The sequence below is a fragment of the Perca fluviatilis genome, chromosome 4, assembly GCF_010015445.1.
Source record: "Perca fluviatilis chromosome 4, GENO_Pfluv_1.0, whole genome shotgun sequence".
NCBI lineage: Eukaryota > Metazoa > Chordata > Actinopteri > Perciformes > Percidae > Perca > Perca fluviatilis.
Genome location: NC_053115.1, coordinates 1,092,596 through 1,115,417, shown reverse-complemented (window position 1 = coordinate 1,115,417; position 22,822 = coordinate 1,092,596).

Genomic DNA, 22,822 nt, shown 5'->3' with positions numbered 1-22,822 from the left:
TGGATTAACACTGGCATTCCTCCATCCATCCATCCATCCCTCACATATGATTCCTCCCTCTTCTTTCACCCCCTTTTCTACCTTTTTTTTCTTGCCAAGTTTTCGTCTTTTGTCCTTTTTTTGCTGTTTCTTCTTCTTCTTCTCCTCATTATTCTCTTCCTTAATTTCTTGTTGTGTCCTTTCCTTACTCCCTCCTTTCTCATTATTTCTTCACTTACCTCCTTCATTATCTCTTCATTAACAATATTTCTTTCCATTTATTGTTTCTTATTTCTTATTTAACTCACCCTTCATTGCATCCTCCCGTGTGTCATTCTTTATTCCCTTTATTTGCTTTCCTTCCCATTCTCATTCCCAATTCATCTCCTTCCTTCCGTCTTTATCCCTATGCCCTTTCCTCCTTCCTTTCTTTCTTCCTTTGCCCTTCACCCAGCCTTTATCAGTACACCTGTCTTTCATTTTCTTATTACCTGGTTTTCTTATTAATTTTCCCTTAATCTTCTCTCTTATATTTCCATTCCTTGTCTCCTTTCCCGTGGTCAGATTAACCACATAGGGGGAACAAAATTCCAAAGTTTACTTATCAATTCAATTCAATTCAATTCAATTTTATTTATAGAAATCAAAACAGTTATCTTGAGACACTTTACAGATTGAGTAGGTCTAGACCACACTCTATAATTTACAAAGCCCCAACAATTCCAATAATTCCCCCAAGAGCAAGCATTAGCAGAGGCTATTGCGACAGTGGCGAGGAGAAACTCCCTTTTAGGAAGAAACCTCGGCAGACCCAGACTCTTGGTAGGTGGTGTCTGACGTTGCCGGTTGGGGGTATGATGAACAGTGGCGTAATAGTGATAATGAAGATAATGGAACAGTGACTACAATGGTAGTCGTAGTAGTTCATGTCATAGCCGGGCACAGCAGGGCGTTACGGGATGTAGCGTGGCACAGCAGAGCATGGGTGGACGCGGCAGGACGCAGCAGGACATAGCCAGACATTGCAGAGAATCGCAGAGCGTAGCAGGGTGTAGCCGTTCCACAGCGACAGCTGCACCCAAGACCCAGATCTTGGTGTCACCCTAATTCAAGGCAATGTTCTGGGCGAAGAAGAAACATAAGGACTCCGGGGAGTAAACTCCCCAGAGCTAGGTTAGTAACAAGCATTTCTGGGACAGGATGCACATAAAAGGACACAAAAGAAGAGAGAGAGGAGAGAGCAGCTCATTGTGTCATAAGAAGGAAGGAACTTCCCCGGCAGTCTAGAATTATAACAGCATGACTAAGAGAGGCAGGTTAAGGAGAGGTGCCTGGTCGGGCTAGAACTCTCCCCAACCAGATCGGGCTGTACTGTCCTGCCTCCCTCTACTCTCACTATATTATTGATTATATGATAGGTAAATCTGATGACTATAAAGAGGAGCAGAGAAAAGCAGGGGTGCTGTGCCTGAAGCTATACACCCTGCCCCGCCGGTCTAGGCGTACACTGCAACTTCTCACTCCCTAACTATAAGCTTTATCAAAGAGGAGAGTTTTAAGTTTACTCTTAAATGTGGTCCCGGTGTCTGCCCCCCGAACCCAGATTGGGAGCTGGTTCCACAGGAGAGGAGCGTGATAGCTGAAGGCTCTGGCCTTGGCTCTGGCCACCTCTCCTTATGACCTGTCTCTCTTAGTTACGCTGTTATAGTTCTAGACTGCCGGGGGACTTCCTTCCTTTGACACACTGAGCTGCTTTCTCCTCTCCCTTTCTATTACCATTTGTGTGCATCCTGTCCCAGAAATGCTTGTTATTAATCCTAGCTTCTGGGGAGTTTACTCCCCGGAGTCTTTTTCACCCAGCGTATTTCCTTGGAGAACGTTGGAACCAAGATCTTGGTTGCAGCTGTCGCCGTGGTCCTGCTGCACTCCCTACTAAGCTCTGCGGTGCCCTGCAATGTCATCCTGCGTCCTGCTAAACCCTGCTGCTTCCTACTACGTCCATCCATGCTCTGCTGGGCCACGCTACATCCTGTAATGCCCTGATATGACATTAACTACTACGACCACCATTTGAAGTCACTGTTCCATTATTAATGTGACTATTACTGCCACTGTTCATTGCATCCCCAACCGGCCCGTCAGACACCACCTACCAAGAGCCTGGGTCTGTCCGAGGTTTCTTCCCAAGAGGGAGTTTTTCCTCGCCACTGTCACACTGCTTGCTCTTGAGGGAATTACTGTAATTGTTGGGGCTTTGTAAATTATAGAGTGTGGTCTAGACCTACTCTATCTGTAAAGTGTCTCGAGATAACTCGTGTTATGATTTGATACTATAAATAAAATTGAATTGAATTGAATTAATTTCAAGGAAGCCAATGCAGAGAAGCTAGTACAGGAGAAATATGATCTGAACACGCGCTGCAGCATTCTGGATCAGCTGGAGAGTCTTAAGGGTTTTATTTGAGCATCCTGATAATAGGGAATTACAATAGTCCAGCCTGGAAGTAACGAAAGCATGGACTAGTTTTTCAGCATCGTTTTGAGACAGGATATTACTAATTTTTGCAATTTTACGAAGGTGAAAAAAAGCTGTTCTAGAGGTTTGTTTTAAGTGGGCGTTAAAGGATATATTTTGATCAAAAATAACTCCTAGATTTCTGGCCAGGGCAATACCATCCAGAGTAATTATATCTTCGGATAATGAGGTTCATAGGTGTTTCGGGCCCAGCACAATAACTTCAGTTTTGTTTGACTTTAACATCAGAAAATTGTAGGCCATCCGTGATTTTATATCTTTAACGCATACTTGAAGTTTAGCTAACTGACTGGTTTAGTCTGGCTTGATTGACAGTTAAAAAATTACAGTTTAAAAATGTTAATAATTGCTAGTTTCCCTCTTTTTATATGATAGTAAACTTAACATCAACAGCTGGTCAGAGAGGGAACATGTGATTGGCCAAAATGTAATAGGGCAGTGACAACATTAAAATTTCCATTACTTGTACAGTGCCCGTTGAAAATGTGCCTGTTTGGAATGGGCGATTGCTTGGCCTGTGGTATTGCTGCTTGTAGAATTCTTCAAAACCAAATTGTACCCCAAAATGACTTACAGGAGGACCCCAAAACACTTCATATGCAACTCCCCTGTATAGCCTACTACTGACTTACAGTGTAGTCTACGTCTACATCAGAGGAAGACATTGTACTGCTGTATTTATCTGACAGAGAATGCTGCAGATTCAGAATGTAATCACAAAATATCACAATGAAAATGTGGAGTAATCAGACATTAGCATCATGGACTCATGGCAGTGCACTACCCACCCGGCCCGTTATGAGAGCTAATTAGCACATATCTGCGTTCATCAACCACCAGAACCGGACTGTGTGTGTGTGTGTGTGTGTGTGTGTGCAGAGAGAGAGAGAGAGAGAGAGAGAGAGAGAGAGAGAGAGAGAGAGAGAGAGAGAGAGAGAGAGGTTCGTTTCCATACAGGTTTAGTGGCTGGACGGTTAACGGTGAAGTAGGGGATTTGACTTGCGAGGGTATTTTGGTGACGGTAATGTTATTAGTGTTGTAAGTTAGCAGTAGACTTAATTAACCTGACCCAGGGTGAGTCTGATGAAAACTGATGTGTCTGTCCGGTTGAGTTCTGAGATTTTCTTGCATTGCACAGCGCTGTGAAGGAATAATCTCCGATATTACGTTATGTTCTGCCAGCTCACAGCAACTTAATACAATAGCAGGAAAAAAGTCAAAGGCTGTAACACCCCCCACCCCCCCGTAGTTGTAAAGCGTTCTGCATGTGGCATCTGCGTGTGATGTGCAGGTTACCTTCCCCCCAAACACAGACACACATACATACAAACAGATATGTCTCGCTTTATTAGATTGATAGCCTGCCTATAAGTGGCATCATGCTCTGTCTGCCACTTGTTGTCTGTAGCTGGTTGTTTTGCATGTATGAGATTTTGAAAAATCCTTAAATTTGGGAATTGTCGTTTGTTTATTCAAAATCAAAGACAGTCCAAAGTAGTGCTACTTTGCACATTTTTGTGGGTCTGAGGTGTATTTCACATTTTTGCTGCCAAAGCTCCGCTGCTTTCTTCGACCCTCTCTGTCTCTGGTCCTGCGTTGTGCTCACTCAGTGTGCAGTGTGAGAGGGGGAGTGGCCAATGTATGTTTCTTTTACAGATACATATTTAACGATATATTTTACATTTCTAATTCAAACGTCAAACATGGCACCACACTTACTCATGCCCGTAGCAAGTTTGAAATCCATCGGACTAATGGTTCGAGACATATGCGAATAACAGACAAACAGACACACAGACAGACTATTTATAGATAGATGAAAGAACATGGTTTTTTAAAAGTGCATTTTGAAGTAAAAATGTCTATAATGAAATAAAAATGATATCCTATGAAATGAACCAAAACATAAACTGTTGGTTCATTCATATAATGACAATTCATTCATGAGATGATATATTTCCTTTTTATAACACCTTGGGTTTCCATATCATCCCTCTTTGCTTCCTTACTAACTTTCTTCCTTGTCTGCCCTCTCAACCTTCCTTGTTTCCTTTCTCCCTACTCACATCATCCATACACGTTTACTTTCTACTGTAATGTTTGCATTGTGGTATTGCTACCTAAACCTTAAATTGTAATCCATGAGATTTTTTGGTGATTTGTTCTCCTGCACCCTCATGCTTTTTTTACACTGGGGCAGCTGTGGCTCAGTGGTAGAGCAGTCCCCTGCCAATTGGAAGGTTGCTGGTTTGATTCCTGGCCCTGCAGTACCATGTCGAAGTGTACTTGGGCAGGACACTGAACCCCTAGTTAAGTTATGTAAGCTGTGCAGTGTAAGTGTGTGTGAATGTTTATCTGATGAGCTGGTGGCACCTTGTACGGCAGCCTTGGCCCCTGTGTGTGAATGGTTCCTGTACTATGTAAAAGTGCTTTGAGTAGAAAAAGCTTTTAAAAGTTTTAAAACAGTCCATTTACATATGCCCTTCCCTTCCTTGATCAGTGACTTCCTTCCTTAACCATCCCTCCTTTTCTCCAATCACTTCCGTTTTAAATACTCTCCTTACTTACTTTTTTGCTAAATTACTTTGCTAAATATTTTTCTTATTTTATTTCCTATACCTCCCTCCTTCCTTTCCTACCTTATTCTACTACCTTGTTACTTTCTTCCATCCTTATTTCCTTCATTGCTATTCACTCGCTCCCACCATTCTCATTGTGCACCCTACATGTTATGATGGAAATGAGTCGGTTTACGAGGAGAGTTAAGTTTCATAACCCACTATATCCCTGACCCGGGTCATATTAACTACAACAGCCCCGCTGGACATTTTGCACACACACACACACACACACACACACACACACACACACACACACACACACACACACACACACACACACACACACACACACACACACACACACGCACATACACTATAGGGTCCAATAACAGAGGGAAGTGTGCTTGGATGTAGCTCAACAGCAAACCCACCTTAAGCCTTCCCCTGTGTGTCCTATAACAAGTTATATCTCTAGCCGTTTGGAAAATCATTACACCAAGTCAAACATCCGCTTTTCCCATCTGCACACAAATGTCTTGGCTTGAATTGCTGAGCAAAATATAATAACACATACAGAATTCTTCCCTTCCCTTCACTCAACTTTCGTTTTTGTAAACTTCAGAAAATGTTGAAGAATGTTGGAATGAGCACAGAATGCATTAAAAATAACTACTAATATGGCACTGGCAGTCTGTCGGTCGGTCCACCACTTTGGTCCAGATATTTTTACTATTGGATGGATAGTCAGGAAAATTAGTACAGATATTCATGACGTCCAGAGGAGGAATCACACTGACCTTGGTGATCCTCAGACCTTTCAGCTGGAGCCACTATGAGGTTGACATGTGTGGTTTTGAGTGAAATATCTCAAACAACTATTGGATGGATTGCCCAAAGGTTTTGGTAAATACATCCATGTTTCACTCAAGATGAAATGTAATTCTTGTAGTAGTCTTTCTGAGATTTTTTATTCAGTGCCAAAATCAGGTCAGAACTTTTATCCATCTAATAATTTGCTTTATGACAACGTATCTGAAAAAGCTAATGACATTCAGCCTCAGCTGTACTCAGCTGTACAAGCAAATGATAACCTGCAAAAATGGATGATGACTATGGTCAACATAACACCTGCTTTACAACGCCATTGTGATCATGCTATCATCCTGCCATTAGCATTTAGCTCTGTGCCTAAGTATAGCCTCACAGAGACGCTACACGGCTGTTGACTCTTAGTCTTGTTTTTATATTACTAAATGGTATAAAATATATATTTTTCAATAATCAGTTTTAGGTTTACATTTCATTTGGACTATTTTCAGCTGTGGATCAATACACAATTGATCCTTCAGAATGGTGAATTGACTCAAAATAAACAGGATCCATGTAATGGTAGAGAAGGGCTATGTCATGCTTTGGCTACACAAACAATAGTTTTTAGTCGGAGTCATTTACTGTTGGTTTTGATTTTTTTAGAGATTAAGCAAAATATCAGGTCAAGTAAACTTTATTGTAAATTCTGCAATATGTGCCAGACATACAGTGCAATTGAAAATGCATTTCTCTCCAACCCATGGTGCAATAAAGACACAACAAGTATAATATAAAAGATAAGAAATATATACAAATAAAGATAAAAAAGTAATATGTACAAATAAGATAAAGAAAGATAATATACACAATACAGTAATATATTCTAAATAGTGCAAATGTAAGGCAAAAACAGTAGAGAAAAAGATGAAGATGAAGATATTTGAAATGTCCAATATAAAGAAAGAGATATAGAGTATCACATGACTTATCATTCAAGTTAGATAAGTTATACGTCTGATTTCATGACGAGTGAAACAACAGTATAGGACAAAGTGGTGTTATGGAAATTTAACAAATCAGAAAGCTGCCAGGAACTGGAAATGGGTAAGTGGGAGCACACCTGACAGATTCAATTCAATTCAATACAATTTTATTTATAGTATCAAATCATAACAAGAGTTATCTCGAGACACTTTACAGATAGAATAGGTCTAGACCACACTCTATAATTTACAAAGCCCCAACAATTCCAGTAATTCCCCCAAGAGCAAGCATTAGCAGTGGCTACTGCGACAGTGGTGAGGAAAAACTCCCTCTTAGGAAGAAACCTCGGCAGACCCAGACTCTTGGTAGGCGGTGTCTGACGGTGCCGGTTGGGGGTGTGATGAACAATGGCAATAATAGTCATGGCACAGTAGCGTGGCACAGCAGAGCATGGGTGGATGCAATGGACGCAGCAGGATGCAGCAGGACGCAGCCGGACAATGCAGGGAATCGCAAAGCGTAGCAGGGTGTAGCAGGTCCACAGCGATAGCTGCACCCAAGTCCCAGATCTTGGTGCCACCCTAATCCAAGGCAATATTCTGGGCGAAAAAGAAACATAAGGACTCCGGGGAGTGAACTCCCCAGTGCTAGGTTAATAACAAGCATTTCTGGGACAAGGATGCACACAAAAGGAAACAAATGAAAAGAGAGAGGAGAGAGCAGCTCATTGTGTCATAGGAACTTCCCCGGCAGTCTAGAATTATAGTAGCATAACTAAGAGATGCAGGTTAAGGAGAGGTACCTGGTCAGGCTAGAACTCTCCCCAACCAGATCGGGCTGTGCTGGCCTGCCTCCCTCTACTCTTATTATATTATTGATTATATGATAGATAAATCTGATGACTATGAAGAGAAGCTGAGAAAAGCAGGGGTGCTGTGTCTGCAGATTTACACCCTGCCCCGCCGGTCTTGGCGTACGCTGCAACTCCTCACTCCTTAACTATAAGCTTTATCAAAGAGGTGTTTTTCAGTTTATTCTTAAATGTGGTGACGGTGTCTGCCCCCCGAAACCAGATTGGGAGCTGGTTCCACAGGAGTGGAGCCTGGTAGCTGAAGGCTCTGGCTCCCATTGTATTTTTAGAGACTCTAGGAACAACTAGTATCTCTGAGTTCTGGGAGCGCAGTGCTCTAGTGGGACAATAAGGTACTAAGAGCTCTTCTAGATATGAAGGTGCTTGACCATTTAGAGCTTTGTAGGTCAGGAGAAGGATTTTAAATTCAATCCTGGATTTTACAGGAAGCCAATGCAGAGAAGCTAGTACAGGAGAAATATGATCTCTTTTCTTAGTTTTTGTCAGAACACGTGCTGCAGCATTCTGGATCAGCTGGAGAGTCTTAAGGGACTTATTTGAGCAACCTGATAGTAAGGAATTACAGTAGTCCAGCCTGGAAGTAACGAATGCATGGACTAGTTTTTCAGCATCGTTTTGTGACAGGATGTTCCTAATCTTGGCAATGATACGAAGATGGAAAAAGGCTGTTCTTGAAGTTTGATCAAAAATAACTCCTAGATTTTTGACAGTAGTGCTGGAGGCCAGGGCAATACCATCCAGTGTAGCTGTATCTTTAGATAATGAAGTTTTGAGGTGCTTGGGGCCCAGTACAATAACTTCAGTTTTATTTGAGTTTAACATCAGAAAAATATAGGTCATCCAGGATTTATATCTTCAATGCACGTTTGAAGTTTAGGTAACTGACCGCTTTCGTCTGGCTTAATTGACAGATATAATTGGGTGTCATCTGCATAGCAGTGAAAGTTAATTGAGTGTTTCCTAATAATATCGCCTAGAGAAAGCATATATAAGGAGAATAGAATTGGTCCAAGCACTGAGCCTTGAGGAACGCCATGGCTAACTTTAGCGTACTTGGAGGATTTATTGTTAATATTAACAAATTGAGATCGCTCAGAGAAATAGGACTTAAATCAGCTTAGCGCGATTCCTTTAATGCCAACTAAATGTTCCAGTTTCTGTAACAGGATGGTATGGTCAATAGTTTCGAATGCAGCTAGTAAGACAAGTATGGAGACAAGTCAATTTTATGGCTCAATAGATGCAGCTACTGGGAATAAAGGAATACGACTAAGGATTGGTTCTCTCACTCTCATCAACTCTCTGTGTGTCTGTCAGCACCTGAGTCTTCTGCTGTGATCTTATCTCTCATTTACTGCACCCAGCACATTCCTGTAAACCTGTTAAAGGAGAGGAACACCGCCTTCAGGCCCAGAGACAGGGTTCTCTACAACAACGCCCGAGCTAACCTGAAGAGAGGCATCAGAGAGGCCAAATCAGATTACAGGAGGAGGATTGAGGACCACCTTGGCAGTAACAACAGCAGGCGGGTGTGGCAGGGAGTCCAGCATCTCACCAACTACAGGGCCAACGTCGGAGCTGGCAAGGGCAACATCTCCTTGGCACCAGCTGGCTGGAGTCTTCACCAGGATCTTCATAGGGACGAGGTGGAGCGGCTGATAGTGTGGTGCAGCGATAACAACTTGCTCCTGAATACCTCAAAGACCAAGGAGCTCATAATAGACTACAGGAGAAACAAAACGGATATTCCACCACTAATCATCAACGGGAACTGTGTGGTGAGGGTGGCGGACTTTTGCTTCCTGGGAGTCCACATTGAGGAGGGCCTGATTGGCAGCATGAACACCTCTGAGCTGCTGAAAAAGGCCCAGCAGAGACTGTATTTCCTGAGAGTACTCAAGAGGATGTATGTATGTATGTACGTATGTACAGTATGTATGTATGTATGTATGTATGTGATGTATGTACACTACCGGTTTAAAAAGTTTTTGAACACCCCAATTTTTTTAGTTTTTTATTGAAATCTTAGCAGTTCAAGTCCAATGAATAGCTTGAAATGGTACAAAGGTAAGTGGTAAACTGCCTGAGGTTAAACAAAAGTAAGGTTACCCAAAACTGAAAAATAATTTACATTTCAGTATTTTACAAAAAGGCCTTTTTCAGGGAACAAGAAATGGGTAAACAATGTAAAGCTGTTCTGCAGCAATGGAGGTTGATCAAGCTTTGAAAGTTGGTGCTACCAATTCCCACAGGTGTTCCAACTTGTCTGGATTACTTACAACCCCCTCTGTTTGTATAAAAGTATTGTTGGAACACACTGTGGTACCATACCCTCGTGAGCATTATTTGAACAGTATTGTACTACAGAAAGTAGTGTGTTGCTATAAAAATGGCGGGAAAAAGGCAATTAACAATGGAAGAGAGACAGACGATCATAACACTTAAGAATGTTGGTCTTTCCTACAGAGAAATTGCGAAGAAAGTCAAGGTGTTAGTGAGTACAGTATTCTTCACCATTAAAAGGCACTTAGAAACTGGGGGAAACTCTGACAGGAAGAGGTCTGGCAGACCCAAAGCCACAACAGAATCAGAAGACAAGTTTCTGAGAGTCAACAGCTTGCGTGATAGGCGGCTCACATGACAACAGCTTCAAGCACAGCTTAATAGTGGTCGTAATAAGCAAGTCTCAGTTTCAACTGTAAAGAGAAGACTTGGAGCTGCAGGTTTGATAGGTCGAGCTGCAGCAAGAAAGCCATTGCTAAGACGTCAGAATAAGAAAAAGAGGCTTGCCTGGGCCAAGAAACACTGCCAATGGACTACTGAAGACTGGAAGAAGGTGTTATGGACTGATGAATCAAAATTTGAAATCTTCGGTTCATCAAGCAGGATTTTTGTACGCCGTCGAGTAGGTGAAAGGATGGTTCCTCAGTGTGTGACATCAACTGTCAAACATGGAGGAGGAAGCATGATGGTCTGGGGCTGTTTTGCAGGATCCAGGGTCGGTGATTTGTACAGAGTGAAAGGCACCCTGAACCACGACGGCTACCACAGCATATTGCAGCGCCATGCAGTACCCTCTGGTATGCGCCTAGTTGGTCAGGGGTTCATCCTAGAGCAAGATAATGACCCAAAAAATAAGTCCAAGCTATGCCAGAACTACCTTAGGAAAAAAGAACAAGATGGTAAGCTTAAAAACATGGAGTGGCCAGCACAGTCCCCAGACCTAAACCCCATTGAGCTGGTTTGGGATGAACTGGACAGAAAAGTGAAAGCAAAGCAACCTACAAGTGCCACACATTTATGGGAACTTCTGCAACAGAGTTGGGAAGAAGTTTCTGAAGAATATTTGAGTTCCATTGATTGCCACGAGTGTGTTCAGCTGTTATATCTGCCATAGAGGGGTACTTTGATGAGTCAAAAATTTAGAATACATTTTGGTTTATAAATTGATTCCATGATTTATTTTTTAACTTAAATTGTTCATTTGTTCTATTCTTTCATTTCAGATTATAATAAGACATTGAACTACATGAATTTCAATAAAAACCTGGAAAACATGGGGTGTTCTAAAACTGTATGTATTTATGTATGTATGTAATGTATGTATGTATGTATGTCTGCTGATGTTGCTTTTAGATACTATGTATCATTTTATTTTTTTTGGTTATATCTTAAGCACTGCCGGGTCAGTACTTTGAAAATTGCCAATGACAATAACAATAAAGTTCTATTCTTATTCTTATTCTTAATGGGTCACATTTATCTTGCTGAAAGTTGCTGCTCAAGAGTAAAATGCTGAACACTTTGCAGCCAGAACAATTTTGTCAGATGGTGAGAAATTGCTTTTGCCGAGATCCATATTTCACGAATTTCCTTTAAATCATTTAAACAATTACAACACACAACTGTCACATTCACACATTTGTTTCTCACACTCAGCGAAAACGCTGCCTTGTCATTGGCTAAGCTCTCGAGAAGAAATGAATCTCAAACACTCATAAAGAGTTTTGAAATTCTTACTCGCTGACTCATGTTAGTCTAAGAAATGTCACAGAGCATGAGGTCCACACACACACACACACACGGACCTCTGAAACACATATGCGCACCCAGGGGCCATTTTGACGAGTGAGAGCCCTCCAAACTGTAATAACACTCAGCTACTCACTATGAATCATTAGAATATCCAGAAACAGAGAGTGTGCGTGTGTGTATGAGTGTGTGTGTGTGCGTGCGTGCAGTGTGCTGTGAGCCCTGTGGATGCCACACAGTGTGTATCAATCATTTAAAAAAGCCTGAAAAGGATTTGGTGGGAATTGTAAAAGCAGGGTGGAAGTGAAACTAACCAACATGATTCAGTATAACAAAGATTTAGTACACACATATGGCTGATCTGATAAGATCTAAACTAGTTGATGAGATGCAGTGTTATGATAATAGGTACTCTGCAGTGCAACCTGTGACAAATTAGTCCCACACCACAAATTTATTTAAAAATGCCTAAATTAGTTTACATTTTCCTCCGGGGCCCCTCCATGACTGAGGCCATGTTGAAAAAAGTGCCAAGCCTGATTCCTCTGCTATAACGCAGCACATAACACCAGATTACTCACCAGCTCATCTGATTGGAAATACAAGCGTTCCTCAGCTGTTTTCAGACAAATATAGGCAAACACACACACACACACACACACACACACGCACACACACAGTTACACACAAACACCTGCACACGCACACACACACACACCCACACATACACAGGCACACACACAGGCTCACACACAGTTACACACAAACACACGCACACACACTTTAGTCTTAGCTTGAGTAAGACACACACACACACACACACACAATTCTGATAATATACAGTATAGCTGAGGTTAAAATACAGTAAATGCACATAATGAGAATAATTTCTTTGTTTGGTTTTACATGAAGCATCTTATTTCAAAGGCCAGTATCTTGGAACAAGGAAAGGGCAAATTAAGAAATTGAGTACTGACACTTCCCCAAACAACAATTGATCAACTATAGCTTAGCAACCGTAACTCGGTTCAGCATGCCTGTCAAGCACTTAGGGCAGTAATGAGAGCCATGCTGCTCAATCCCTCCCATACAAATAAATATCTTCTCATTTTTTACCTTGCCATTCTCCTCTTTAGCTTTCCTTTCCCCATGCCAACAAACACACACACACACACACACACACACACACACACACACACACACACACACACACACACACACACACACACACAGCTTCATGGTTTTACATGAGAAAATGTCTCTCTCTCCATTTCTGACCCTGTGCCCCAAACAAATCCTGAATTAATTAAAAAGGGAAATCCCAATGGTCCTCAGGCAGACACACACTCTCCCTTTCTGTCTTTTTCACAAACTCACACAAACACACACACACACACACACACACACACACACACACACAGATTGAGTGTCTCTCACCCTCATGCAGTGGTTAGGGATTAGTGAAGCTTGTTCAATGATGGGAGTGTTTCCAGGTTGACAGAGAGTGACGGATCCCAAGCCTACCTAAGTTTAAACATTACCAAGCACTTTGCTTTTTAGGGGACATAGGCCATCTAGTAGCTTTGTCCAGTGTGTGCATGCACTTTCGTCATGAAATGTGATGAATAAATACAGGTGATTAGAGTTAGCACTTGTTGCCCTTTTGTAGTCCTCTGTAAAAAAGACCAAACTAACAGGACAACTTAATAGGTTTACTTACTCATCCTATTCAGATCAGAGCAGGTATGAAAATGCTCTAAACCTGCAAGACCTCTTGTGAGGGTTCATAAAATTGACAAAATGTGTTCCAAATTATGAAATACCAAAAATACCTTTTAGGAAGGATGATTTGATCTTGACACACCTGTTTTTAGGGCCAGAGCGCAGACAGTGGCAAAGGCCCTTTTGAAACTGAAGGAATTATTGTTTCTATTCTATTCTTTTTCCCGTCAAATGAATTGGCTTTTTGAGGGGCTTAACATATTCAAAAACTCACCAAATTTGGCGGTCGCATCAAGTCTGGTGAAAATGTAATATTTTAAGGCTTTCGCGAATAGCCACACAAAAATGGCTCGCTAGCGCCCCCTAGAAAGTTAAAAGAATTGAGCACCTGCAGTGCGTTTAAACGTACAATATGTAACTTTCTGCCACTAGGGGTCTCTCAACCAAAACAATGGACGGTAAAACTGGACTTTTGATGACGTTGGGAAGTTGCGTGGAATTATGGGAGTTTTAAGTGTTAAACACCTTCGCTGCCAGTTAGAATGCATCAGTTCACGGACGAGTTTACCCGTTCAAGTTTATTCACGTTACGTTTATTCATTCTAATAAAATAGCTGCAGTTTCCCCAACATAATTACGTTTTTCTTGATTAGATTTTTATTTGTAGCTGACCAGTTAGCTCGTGAGCCAGCAAGCTAACAGTAGCCAGCAGCTAAAACACAAAATATTTCACATATCAGTGTCACCTTTTGGATCGTTTTTAATTTAGCTAACCGTAAAGACAGCTTAACGCGAAGAGGGGAGAAATTCGGCAGGGAGGAGATTTTCAGCACATACACCGGTAGCGCTGCGGAGATGTAGCTAACTCTATGGATGGCCGCTGTTGTGACTCGGTGCCTGGTCTGATATGGTCCGTTTCCTGACGTTTAATTAAACTGTCACTACGCGGCGTTAAGCACCAGGCACTGGAGATAAGTTCTGGCCGGGGGTTGCTGTAATAAAAGTAGCTGGCTGATAGCTGACTGGGGGCTAACGATAGCTAGCTAGCTATATGTCCCGGGGCTGTTGTCAGCTGTCATCCCCGACTGAGTCTCTGCGCCCGGGGAGTGAGGCAGAAAGACTTCTAGCTGGCTAAATTAACAATTAGATTAATCGTCTATCTATACAGTTATAGAATAGTGAAGTTATTCGGTATGGGAAATATATTAAAGCGTGTTTGAATGATGTTGTAACCTCATAATGTTACCCACAAAGCATTTAGCATCAATGTTAGCTACTTGTATCGATATTGAACTTTCAAAATAAATAAGGTATCTGTTGTATTACTGTGATAAAAAGTGGGATGTAATTAATCACAAAATGATGCTTTATGGCCAAAAAAAGCAGTATTACGGTTACAAGTATTTTTTTCTGTGACATTGCATGATTTACAATTACTCCTGAACGTAACATCTTGGTGCCAGTGTTCTGACGGAAGTTAGAGTAACTGGAGGGTGAAAGGTTATATGACGCCACTGACGGGCGACTAAAGGAAACGTGCCGTGTCTGAAAATAAAATAACAGATTTCTCTGGGTTTGACATTTGGTGGAAACATTTGGGATAGTGTAAGAACACAACTCATAAAAATATATAACATAGGTATGGTCATTTTTAGACATTTTAAAGCAGAAATGTTACATATTGTACCTTTAACGTAGACTCACGAAACTTGGTACACATATGTAACATGTCAAGATTTACAAAAAACTTAATTGCAGCCATACCCTAAACCAAACAGGAAGTCCGTCATTTTGAATTCAAAGTTCAAAATTAGTGCGATTTTGGCCATTTCCACATGTCGTACTTTAACGAACTCCTCCTAGAGATTTCATCCAATCAACTTCAAACTCGGTCTGTGCCATCTTAAGACGTTAAATATGAAAAGTTGTTAAAAGAAAAACTTTTCGTCATAGGGCGTGGCCGTGGCGGAGCGGCCATTTTGTGCGTTTCGCCGCCGAAACAGGAAGTGGGTGTAACTCGAGTGTACATTGTCCGAGTGTACATCATAAGAGTCCAACCCTGAGGACAAATAAAGGCCGATATTTAAAGTCATAGCGCCCCCTAGTGGCAACAGGAAGTAGGCCTAAAAGTCAAGGTGCTATACTTTATTGAACTCCTCCTAGAGATTTCATCCGATGGACTTCAAACTTGGTCTGTACCATCCCAACACCTTAACGATGAAAAGTTATTAAAAGAAAAACTTTTCGTCAGATGGTGTGGCGTGGCGGCCATTTTGAGTGTTTAGCGATGAACAAAGAAGTTGTTGTAACTTGAGTGTACGTTGTCGTATCTGCCCGAAATTTCTCACGCTTGACAAGGGTCCAGGCCTGAGGACAACTACAGGCCAAAATTGACTTTTGGTCATAGCGCCCACCGCTGGCAACAGGAAATGCACCTTATATGACAAACATCATCTGATTTACATGAAACTTATAATGTGTGGTCAACATGTGATACTGAACCGCCCCCTATACTTTAACCACGCCCACTTACTCAGGACACGTAACATAACATAACATTTTAACCATTTAAGGTAGAGTCTTATGTGAGGTGTCATTGAACTCAGCAGATAGTTCCTTCTTCATTGGTGATGGTTTGGCCTGCTCCCTATGCTTAAGCCACACCCCCTTTCATAACATTTCAACCAAATAAGGTATACCCTTGTGTGAGGTATCATTGAACTCAGCAGAGACTTCATTCTTCATTGGTGATGGTTTGACCCGCCCCCTAAGGTTTTGCCACGCCCGCTTTAACTAATGACCCGTTTTCTGTAGACCCTTGTGTGAGGTGTCATTGAACTCAGCAGAGACTTCCTTATTCATTGGTGATGGTTTGACCCCCCCCTAAGGTTTTGCCACGCCCGCTTTAACTAATGACCCGTTTTCTGTAGACCCTTGTGTGAGGTGTCATTGAACTCAGCAGAGACTTCCTTATTCATTGGTGATGGTTTGGCCCGCCCCCTATGTTTAAGCCATGCCCCCTTTCATAAATGCTGACCCATCTAAGGTAGCGTTTTGTAAGAGGTATCATTGAACTCAGCAGAGAGTTCCTTATTCATTGGTCATAGTTTGGCACGCCCCCCTATGCTTAAGCCACGCCCCCTTTCATAAATGGTGACCCGTTTAAGGTACGAGTCTTATGTGAGGTATCAATGAACTCAGCAGACTTCTTTTTTTATTGGTAAAGGTTCGGCCCGCCCCCTATACTTTGGCCACGCCCCCTTTCACAGCTAATGAACTGTATGACGTAGAGTCTTGTGTGAGGAATCATAAACTCAGTGGGGAGTTCCCTTTTCATTGGTGATGATTTGCGGTGTCTGAGTCCAGGGAGCGGCGTACGCCGGTAACCCCGACGCGAGGGCCCGTCCATCGCTGCTCGCAGCTTTAATTTTGTTATTGTTTTTTGGTATTTGCAACAGCTCTTGAACGTTTCATTTGTATTGCCACTTGTTTCCTGATGAAACTATGATAATAACAACAACGCTGAGTGCAGCTCTCCTCATTTTACAGTAACAGGCTGATAATCAACCCAACCCATACACATCAAGTTTTATTTCATATTTATTGGCAGACCAGTGCTTACTTTCCTGACCTGGGGCCTCATTTATAAAACTTTGCGTAGATTCTATTCTGAAAGATTTCGTGCGCAAAAAAGTCAGAATTTTCGTACGCAAAAACAATATTCTGATTTATAAAACCTTGCGGCGCACACCGGTACGCACTCTTCTCGTTATAAATACGGACTTGCGTTACAGTATGCGGTCATGCACGAGCCTCACGCTCCTCCCAAGGTCTTCCCATATTTGTCCTAATAAGGTCCATGTTAATCAATCAATGAATATTCCAGCCTTGAAAGGAGCCCTTGATCACCAATCACGAAACGGAAAAATGGGGGAAAAACACAATTCAGTGATTGTGAGATCGATGTGCTCCTAACAGAGGTAGAACATCCAAACTAAATCCTGTTTGGAAGCCGTAACCCGTGTGTACTGTTCATATTGTTACACAGCCTTACTACTTAACAGCTCAATTACCAATGATATACATCATTTATGGTTCATATTTGCCATTTACCCCTGTGAGATCACATTTATGATCATATGATCATTTTCGTTTTTTGTGAGAAAGGAAATTCAATTATTAAAAAGTAAAAAATAGAAACAAGATTTTGGATCATTATTGGTGCAAAACAGGTGAAAGTGCTTGAAATGTGACAATTTGGTTACTTGTATGGTAACTGTGTGGGAATAGCAGGTGCAGAAAGACAACATTCACACACAGACATCTACAATCGAACCAGACCACATAAAGACGCGACGCTACACACACACACACACACACACACACACACACACACACACACACACACACACACGCATTTCCGGAGTACGGTGTGTGTTTTCGGTGGGAGAGTTTGCACGCGGTGGGAGGGTCCCTGCCTCTCCCCGTTGCTGGCAGCCCCTGGCCGGCCGCGACCGGCTCTGGGTCGGTTTAGCAAGAACGGGATTGTTGGGTTCAGGAAAACAAAAACTGGGTTAGGTTCGGAAAACGGGCATACCATCGGAGATCACTAAAACGCAGTCTACAAAACCTTGGGAGCATTACGCACGATCACACGTGTGGTCAAAAGGTTGCGGAAAACTGGGAACATTTTTACGCATGGAAATTCTTTATAAATCCCGACTATTGCGAGGAATGTTGCGACGACAAATTTCACCGTGCTTCACGCAACTTTTTCTTGCGTAACAGGTTTTATAAATGAGGCCCCTGGTCACTCATAAAGTTAATGGTTGGTGTATATCTATAAGGACAGTCTGTGCTGGCTTATCTCTCCACAAATTGTAATGGAAAGAGCTGAATTAGGAAAATGTCCCGTTATGTCTGCTCTCTATTCAAGGACTCATTATGAAATGATTTAGAGTTACAGTAAAAGAGCCCATCTGTCTTGGTGAAGGATGTTAACCAACTGAGTAATGGTCTTCCTCTGTTTTGTTTAGTCAAGATTAAAATAGTCTTGGCCTGTGATCCTGTTGCTTTCAGATTGGACTATTTTCCTTCAGGAGCAATTATGTGGATTCATGTTTTTTGCTCTGTCGATAATTGGATTGTGGCTCTGTTTTAATTACATGCACACCACATTTATCTTTCCTTTATTTTACACACATTGTAGGAGTCAAAGCTAACTAAAAGTCATTTTGAGTTTGTTTGTATTTGCTCATGTTTAAGTTTTAAACACGTTAACGTTGTCAACTGGTCACAGTTTTACAAAAACACACAAACTGCTTGGCTATAGTAAGGCAACAAACTACTTAGGTTTAGAAAAAGATTGTGGGTTGGGTTCAAATCAATACATTTGTTACGTGAATTTACGTCCAATTGTTCTGTAAATTTATTTTAAAAAAACTTACATTTTTCAACGAACCCCGGTCTCCTGGGAGAAAGTCCTGTGTTTTGTTTGATATTGTTCATACTTCATCACCTTACTTTGTGCTTTGGTCCAATCAATATTACTATGGCCACTAGAGGGCGCTGTCACGGTAAACGCAGTCTCGCTTTGCCACACCTTCCTCCACAGCTCTGCGGAGGAGGGTCTGGCGAGTCCACACAACATTCTTGGATGGGAGAAAAACGTGCTTTGGTTTATTGGCATTTCTTTAAACCAATCAAAACCCTCTTGAACAACGCTGCAAAATAGCATCAAGAAGGAACTTGTTTTGGTGGACGTTCATGTGTACGTTCAAAAGTAGTTTTAGTTGTGCAATAGGATCTAATTTAAAATCCTCCTCCTGACCTACAAAGCTCTAAATGGTCAAGCACCATCATACCTAGAAGAGCTCTTAGTACCTTATTTTCCTAGTAGAGCACTACGCTCCCAGAATGCAGAGCTACTTGTGGTTCCTAGAGTCTCTAAAAGTAGACTGGGGGCCAGAGCCTTCAGCTATCAGGCTCCGCTCCTGTGGAACCAGCTCCCACTTTGGGTTCAAGGGGCAGACACCATCACCACATTTAAGAGTAAACTGAAAACCCTCCTCTTTGATAAAGCTTATAGTTGGGGTATGTTTCTGCTGCGTCCTGCTGCGTCCGCCGCATCCACCCATGCTCTGCAGCGCCACGTTAAATCCCGCAACGCCCTGCTGTGATGTTCATATGCACAGAGTAGTCAGGATCCGGTATAGGAGACTGCACTACTCAGTATGACACGATGTGCCCTGCTATGACATGAACTTCCACGATGACCTTCAAAGTTACTGTTCCATTATCTTTAATGTGACTATTATTGCCACTGTTCATCACACCCCCAACCGGCCCCGTCAGACACCGCCTACCAAGAGTCTGGGTCTGCCAAGGTTTCTTCCTAAAAGGGAGTTTTTCCTCGCCACTGTCGCAATAGCCACTGCTAATGCTTGCTCTTGATGGAATTACTGGAATTGTTGGGGCTTTGTAAATTATAGTGTGGTCTAGACCTACTCTATCTGTAAAGTGTCTCAAGATAACTCTTGTTATGATTTGATACTATAAATAAAATTGAATTGAATTGAGAGCTCAACAACCAGAACGGCTGGTCCCCAAGCATACATTTTTCTTGAAATGTTTGTTTCTGTAGTGTTTCATATGAAAGTTACAGAGAACTGGGAAGCTTTGAAAGGCTGTAATCAACTTCTCATCTTGTCCCACCATTTTGAAGCTGCCAGGTCCGAGTTATGTTCAGTAAACAAATCTGTAGGATCACATCTGTAGGAAATCAGGGAAGTGTAGAAATCAAATTGGTTGTTGACGGTTGGTGATTAGGAAAGCTTTCCTCATCTGACAGGCCTGTTGATTGACCACACTGTCTGACATTTAGCTCTGTTGTGAATGGAGCTCTGGTGGCTCCTTGATGATGCTGCTTGAAGCAAGAACAAGGGGTTAATCTACATGGGAACCGTCTGGTAGGAAAAACACCCCCCACCCCCTTAAATTGAAACTGTAGGCAGTCTTGCATGCTGAGTAAGTGGTATAAACTCTAAACCCATGAAATCCTTTTTAAACTTGAATTTACTGCACACTAAATTGAAACATTACTTTTACTTGAACACAACAAAATAACTATGTACATTCTTCATTTTGAGGTAGGTGTACTTACTGTATGAGTTCTTCCATTTTACTTTAAAGTCCTTGTTTGGAACATTTTAGGGAGAGTACTACATTTATTTGACAGCTGTATATATAATTTAGCTTTGCTTTGCAAACTAAACACTTATGTTGCGTTCATGTTTACATGCGGGCGCCATCTTGGAAACCAGTCATGACTAGCCGAACGCCGTGCAACGTGGAATCTCCCATGGTCCGATGTTGCCGGAAGAAAGCACTGAGCGCATAAGAGAAGCACTCAATGCAACAACAGACTAGCTAGTGCTTCCACAGGATATACACTAAAGAGATGGCGGATTATTCAACCAAATTTCAAAACATTGACAACGAACCCTTTCAGTTTAATGGACGTTCTTGTCTTTTCAAGCCAGAATATACTGACGAAGATCTACAGGAGCTCCGTGAAAGGGCTACGAGAGAGAGAGAGAGAGCTACCAGTAGTCAATGCAGCAACACAGCCTCGTACTTGGGGAAACTGCTGGTGTACCTGCAGACATTGTGAAGCTATGGCCACCGAACAGGAGTGTCTGTGCGCCCGCATGTAAACATGAACGAGACTGTCTTTATAATCTATCTTTTTTCAATAAACTATCTGTACACTTACAACATTCTCAATGCTTCGGTTAACATTTAGGGACCCTCATTATGCTAACGTTAAGATGTGGTGATATTTTGAGCCTTTTTAGTGGTATTAAATAGCGATTTAATTTTAGTGTCCCTATGCCCCATATAACATGTCCCAGAGAACGACAGAGTGGGTACAAATCTGTTATTAACCCCTAGCTTCGTTTAGGCCGGAATTGTCCTGTAAGTAAAATTTTGATTGCAGGGCTTTAACCTGACAGAGTATCATTGACTGTGTGTGTATGTTCAGTGGCTTTAAATGCTGCATGTCAACCCTTAATCTTCAATATGATACAGAGAAGTTTGACATATTTTGTGACTATCCTCAGCATCCATGAATGTGGATCTTGTCATTATTAAATTGTAAACTCAACTACCAAAATGCATTACTTGTAGTCACTTACTCCTGGGGCCTCATTTATAAAACTGTGCGTATATTCTATTCTGAAAGATTTCGTGCGCAAAAAAGTCAGAATTTTCGTACGCAAAAACAATATTCTGATTTATAACACCTTGCGGCGCACACCGGTACGCACTGTTCTCGTTATAAATACGGACGTGCGTTACCTTATGCGGTCCTGCACGAGCCTCACGCTCCTCCCAGGGTCGTCCCATATTTGTCCTAATAAGGTCCATGTTAATCAATCAATGAATATTCCAGCCTTGAAAGGAGCCCTTGATCACCAATCACGAAACGGAAAAATGGGGAAAAAACCCGATTCAGTGATTGTGAGATCGATGTGCTCCTAACAGAGGTAGAACATCCAAACTAAATCCTGTTTGGAAGCCTTAACCCTTGTGTTATGTTCATATTTTTGTTACACAAACTTAATAATTTAATGTAAAAGATTTAGCTCAATTACCAATGATACATAGGACTACATCATTTATGGTTCATATTTGCCATTTACCCCTGTGAGATCACATTTATGATCATATGATCATTTTCGATTTTTGTGAGAAAACAAGGAAATTCAATTATTAAAAAGGTAAAAAATAGAAACAAGATTTTCAATCTAATCAGATCAAACAAACAACGCATTTCACGGGGAGAGGCAGGGGAGAGCAGTGGAGGAAAAGCGCATTTCCTCCGCTGCACGGTGTGGGAGGATCCCCTGCCTCTCCCCGGGTGCTGGCAGCCCCTCGCCGGGCGCCGCGACCGGCTCTGGGTCGGTTTAGCAAGAACGGGATTGTTGGGTTCAGGAAAACATAAACTGGGTTAGGTTCGGAAAACGGGCATACCATCGGAGTTCACTAAAACGCAATCTACAAAACCTTGGGAGCATTACGCACGATCACACGTGTGGTCAAAAGGTTGCGGAAAACTGGGAACATTTTTACGCATGGAAATTCTTTATAAATCCCGACTATTGCGAGGAATGTTGCGACGACAAATTTCACCCTGCTTCACGCAACTTTTTCTTGCGTAACAGGTTTTATAAATGAGGCCCCTGGACACTGCAACTGTTAAATACTGTCATTGTTATCAAAGAAAACTAATACACACCACAAGTAATTCTGTACTGACTGGAT